The sequence below is a fragment of the Mustelus asterias genome, chromosome 10, assembly GCF_964213995.1.
Source record: "Mustelus asterias chromosome 10, sMusAst1.hap1.1, whole genome shotgun sequence".
Lineage (NCBI taxonomy): Eukaryota > Metazoa > Chordata > Chondrichthyes > Carcharhiniformes > Triakidae > Mustelus > Mustelus asterias.
The window spans coordinates 73,612,732-73,618,807 of record NC_135810.1 but is presented as its reverse complement, the minus strand read 5'-3'; positions in this window follow the sequence as shown (position 1 = coordinate 73,618,807).

Genomic DNA, 6,076 nt, shown 5'->3' with positions numbered 1-6,076 from the left:
TGTATTGACAGTGCTTGATCATTTATAGTTTGTATTTGATAATTACGTACAGTAACATACAGTTTATATAGAACAAACATTCCAAATTTATAAATTTGCCATGTTGGAAATATGAAATAAAATGTACCCTCTTTGATTCTTTTGTCAGTATTATTCATTTTTGTAAAATTTACTCTCTATATTTACTCTATATATTTGGAAACCATTGTGAAAAATGTAGAGCTCTGGTGCATGGTCAGTAAATGTACCAGAGCTCTAAGCTAGGGGATTTTCACAGTAACTTCATTGCAGTGTTGCTGTAAGCCTACTTGTGACACTAATAAATAAACTAAAAAATAAACTAAACTAAATAGAAGTGGATTGGCAATCCAACACTGATTGCTACTCCTTTGAAGATTCTGTGATTTCTCTTCATTTGTTCTGGAGTTTAACAGCCAACTGTTCCTTGACTTCATAGAATCCCTACAGTGCAGGAGGCCATTTGGCCCATCCAGTCTGCACTGACTACAATCCCACTCAGGCCCTATACCTGCAACCCCACATGTTTACCCTGCTAATCCCCCTGACACTGGGGTCAATTTAGCATAGCTAATCAACCTAACCCATACATCTTTGGACTGTGGGAGGAAACTGGAGCACTCAGAGGAAACCCAAGCAGACACGGGGACAATGTGCAAACTCCACTCAGACAGTGACCCGAGGCTGGAACTGAACCTGGGACCCTGGCGCTTTGAAGTAGCAGTGCAAACCACTGTGCCACCTTGCAGCCGAATGCCTCCTGGAACATGGAGTTTTATGGTGGATGGCTGGAGTATATCTGTGTCTGAAAGAATTGAAACTCCTGCTCCAGTGTCTAATTTGAAATTTACTTTATGGCCATTGACCAGCTTTGTCAAAGGGAGGTCATATCTGACAAATCTGTTAGAATTCTTTGAGGAGGTAACGAAGAAGTTAGTCAAAGGAGAGCCAGTGGACGTGATTTATTTGGGTTTCCAGAAAGCCTTTGACAAGGTGCCTTACAGGAGGCTGCTAAATAAGCTAAGAGCCAATGGTATTAGAGGCAAGGTACTGGCATGGATAGAAGATTGACTGACAGACAGAAGGCAGAGAATGGGGATAAGGGGGTCCTTTTTAGGATGGCAACCAGTGACTAGTGGTGTTCCACAGGAGTCAGTATTGGGACCACAAATTTTTACTATATACATTAACGATCTGGAAGATGGAACTGAGGGCATGGTTGCTAAATTTGAGGATGATACAAAGATATGTAGAGGGACAGATTGTGTTGAGGAAGTGGGGAGGCTGCAGAATGGCTTGGAGAGGCTAGGAGAATGAGCAAAGAAGTGGTTGATGGAATACAATGTGGGAAAGTGTGAAGTTATGCACTTTGGTAGGAAGAATAGAGGCATAGACTATTTTCTAAATGGGTAAAGGCTTCGGAAATCTGAAGCACAAAGGGACTTGGGAGTCCTGGTTCAGGACTCTCTCAAGGTTAACATGCAGGTTCAGTTGGCTGGTAGGAAGGCAAATTCAATGTTAGTGTTCATCTCCAGAGGGCTAGAATACAAGGGCAGGGCTGTACTGCTGAGGCTGTGTAAGGCTCTGGTCAGACCCCATTTGGGATACTGTGAGCAGTTTTAGGCCCCATACCTAAGGAAGGATCTGCTGGCCTTGAAGGGAATCCAGAGGAGGTTCACAAGAATGATCCCAGGGATGAAGGATTTGTCATATGAGGAGCGGTTGAGGAGTCTGGGCCTATACTCAAAGGAATTTAGAAGGATGAGGAGGGAATCTAATTGAAACTTACAGAATACTGAGAGGCCTGGATAGAGTGGACGTGGAGAGGGTGTTTCCACTAGTGGGAGAGATTAGAACTCGAGGGCACAACCTCAGAGTGAAGGGATGCTCCTTTGAAAGAGAGATGAAGAGGAATATCTTCAGCCAGAGGGTGGTGAATCTGTGGAACTCATTGTCACAGAGGGCAGTGGAGGCCAGGTCATTGAGTGTCTTTAAGAAAGAGATAGATAGGTTCTTGATCAATAAGGAGATCAAGGGTTATGGGGAGAAGGCATGGGGGTGAGAATTATGTCAGCCATGATTGAATGGTGGAGCAGACTCGAGGGGCCGAATGGCTTAATTCTGCTCCTATATCTTATCTTATGGTTTTATGGTAATATCTATGCTCCGGCAGTTCCTATTTGATCCTGTAATTTCTCCCAGGAATTCTACTTTTAGTTCTTTTTCTTCAACTTCTTGAATGTTTTCAACTTCTTGAATGATCTTAACTGTTTCTCCTTTAATTGTTTTCTTGAAAGCTTTTTGCTGCAGTGTGCTGATTTAAACTGGTTTCCCTTCCTTCTACTCTGCATTTTTGGAGGGGCATTCATTGCATCAATGCTACCTTTTCCCACCACAGTGAAAACACGGAATAATGATGACTATCTTCTCCATATCTCTATTTTAGGTTAGGTGCACTGCAATTTTTATGTGCTATAAACTGCACTGTATTAGCTATTTTTTCCGTGAGATTTCTTGAATAATTATTTTGTTTTGCCTACTTTTGTTATCTTCACAGCCTTCGATGGTGTCAAATCTTCCTTCGACTGCAAAAAGTCAGATAGTGTCTCTTCTAAGACTCACACAATAAGTGATCCCAAATTAATTAGTCTTTCAGGGCTTCATTTTCACAATTTTCAACTTATCATTAATAAAATAATCCATGCTGTTTCCCGATCTTTGGTTGCAGCTTTAAATTTTGCACTCTCTAATATCAATTTTTCTAAAGACTAAAATAACTATTAACGGCTTGGATTAATTCTTCAAACGTCTCCATGTCTTTGTTTATACCGTGTCTGACCATTACATCATTTGCACTACTGCCTATGATATAGAGTAAGGTACTGACCTGCTCCTTGCTAATCCTGCTAATCCTGATGCAGTTCTGCACCTGATAAACCTGCGAAGCCAGTTCTGCCACTTTTTGGTTTGATCCGGGCCTTTCACATGGTTGAAGCACCATAGGAACCTTTTTTCCATGTCTTCCTTTTACTGTTGCCTTCTCTGGAGTTGGGCTGAAGATTTTCCAACAATGTCCTTATCCTGCAATGAGTTCCCTTTCTGTTCCTTCCAGTCACTGGGCTGTTCACTTGTTGTTCCTTTTTTTTGAGTTTTTCTGCTGTCACCAGCTGTCATTACTGTTGTCGGTCTTAGATGTGGTAGTCGTGGGTCTGGACTTACAGATAATGCTGTAAGTAATGCTGTTGGTAAACATTACCTGTTATTAGTGCCGGATTTAGGCATAAGCTAAACAAGCTACAGCTTAGGGCCTCACAATCCGCAGGGGCCTCACAAAATTTCAGAAGGTTTACAATGAACAGAACATTTAAGAGCGGATACCAGAAAAGAAAAAGAAAGCACCAGCTTGAAGAGCAACTCAAAAAATTACCAAAATTACCAAAATCTATGAGAGAGATCAAGCCAGCCAAATGATAAATACGTAATCAGTAAATGCATTCATTTGAAAATAATTTGTATTTTTCACTTTAAATACCTTGATATTTAATAATTAAAAGGCATAATTATGTTTTCAATTTTTTTGTGGCGACCCAAGGTCCTGTTTTGGTACGCACCTTTGTGAGGCCTTTTGGTGTAACTTTTTAACAAGGGGCCTCCAAGTTTTATATAGCTTAGGGCCTCATCAAGTCTAAATCCGGCACTGCCTGTTCTTGAACACTATACTAACTAGTTACAATACAGACTTAGTATGAAGCTACACATAGAACTATCTCTCACCATGGCCCTGTTGTCATGTAATCTTAACGTCACTGCTGATGTAGGCTATACATTTACGTATTTAACACTAACCCTTTATACTACAGTCTGAACAGAGTAGGTAGGGAGATACTGTTTCCTTTGGTGGAAAGATCGAGAACCAGAGGGCGGTGATTTAACATTTTGCAAATGAAGCAACAGTGGTGACAAAGGGAAATTCTTTTTTTACGCAGCTTGTGGCTAGGACCTGGAATGTAGTCTCTGAGAGTGTGTGGCGGCACAGTCAGTTCAGGACTTTCAAAAGCAAATTGAATAATTATCTAAAAAGAAAGGATCACAGGGCTAAGGGAAGAAGGCCGGGGAATGGACTATTTGAGTTGCACTTACAGAGATGCCAGGCAGAATAGCTACCATAGAATCTCTACGGTGTAGAAAGAGGCCATTTGGCCCTTCGAGTCTGCACCGACTCTCCAAAAGAGCATCTTATCCCGACCCACTCCCTCGCCCTATCTCCATAACCCAGCACATTTACCATGGCCAGTCCACCTAACCTGCACAGCTTTGGACACTTTCTAGGCTGTAACCATTCTCTGATTTTGATTACAACAGTGACCGTATTTCAGGAGTATTTCATTGGCTAAAATACACTTTGAGATGTTCAGTTGTGATGAAAAGTGCTACATCATTGCACATCTTTCCTTTCTTTTTCTTTGATGGCCCACCTGGACTCCCTGCTTATCAAGGGTTTACTTCCATCTGGCAACAAGTCCATGTTCATAGAATGGACATAGACTTCTGTTACACCACCTCCATGACTGGCCCAGCAGAAGGCATGAGCCCTGTTAACAGCTTCCCTCTTCAACTTTTCCCTCCTGGTTGTAATGCTCATGAGCTGCATATAGTCATCATGGACCTCTGAGACCACACAGAAACAAATGAGAAGGTTTTAGATCTGCTGTTATTGCATCTCTCACTCTCTCAGGGCTCCATATCCAACTTGTCCCCTGCAATGGCCCAATTCACTGTCCTCTGCCAATCTCCATTGCCTCCTTCTTCATTATTTATTTATTTGTGTCATAAGTAGGCTTACATTAACACTGCAATGAAGTTACTGTGAAAATCCCCTAGTCGCCACATTCTGGCACCTGTTTGGGTACACTGAGGGAGAATTTAGCATGGCCAATGCACCTAACCAGCACCTCTTTTGGACTGTGGAGGGGAAACTGGAGCACTTGGAGGCAACCCACGTAGATGCTCCAGGGTTGCAGATTCCGCATAGACAGCGACCCAAGCTAGGAATCGAACCCGGGTCCTTGGTGCTGTGAAGCAGCTGTGCTAACCACAGCATTACTTCCAGCATTATCTGTAAGTCCAGACCCACGACTACCACATCTAAGAAAATCTGCATTATTATTACTAAGAAGAGAATGGCACCATCCGCTTATCTCCACTCTCTTGCATTATGCACTTTCTTCCCCTTCAGTGACACCAAGATACAGAGTTATGTTATACTTCTACTCCTGTGTTGCTCAAGAGGCTGCGCCACTTTCAATGGCCATCACTGTGACACTTGTGACAATGTGACATTGTGACAATGGCCATAATTGGGAAGCCTGCTGCATATATTCATACATGCTTGGCATTGCAATGAGCCCTAATGGTTAGCCGTGACACTACTCTCTGCCTGGATGCACACAGTAGTTCTTGTTGAGCCTCTGTGCCTGGATTGCCACAACGCAGTACATGTCATGGCTGCTAGATTATTTGCATAGGGCTGCTACCTTGCCAACATTCATGTCCCTCGTGTAAACTAGCTTTCCGAGTTAGTCCTAACTCGGGTTTGCTGTGCATTACTGGTAAAACTGGATCACACAAAAATCGAGGGTTTGGGAAAAAAATTCTTATTCTTTAAAAACTAATTCAAAACACCTTCTGCCATCATCTCCTAGTTTGAACAGCTTGCACCTTTATAGCAAATGATATGGGTCTTCCTTTAATCTTCACCAGCCACATCACCCAAGCCTGTTGATTAGGCATACCCCGGAACAGATCAGATGACCCCTTCATTTTACTCCAAATTAAAGACAAAGAGCTGAATTTTCCAGTCCTTCCTGCCAGTGGGATCTTGTGGTCGTGCTGAAGACAACTCCCCCGCAGCGGGTTCCCTGGTGGTGAAGCTGGCGAGTAACACAAATGATCATTGACTTCAGTGGGACTGGAAAATCCTGCTGGTGGCCAATGGCGAGCTGCTTCCACTGCTGGAAAACCCACCTCGGAGGGGACGGAAAATCCTGACCACAGGCCC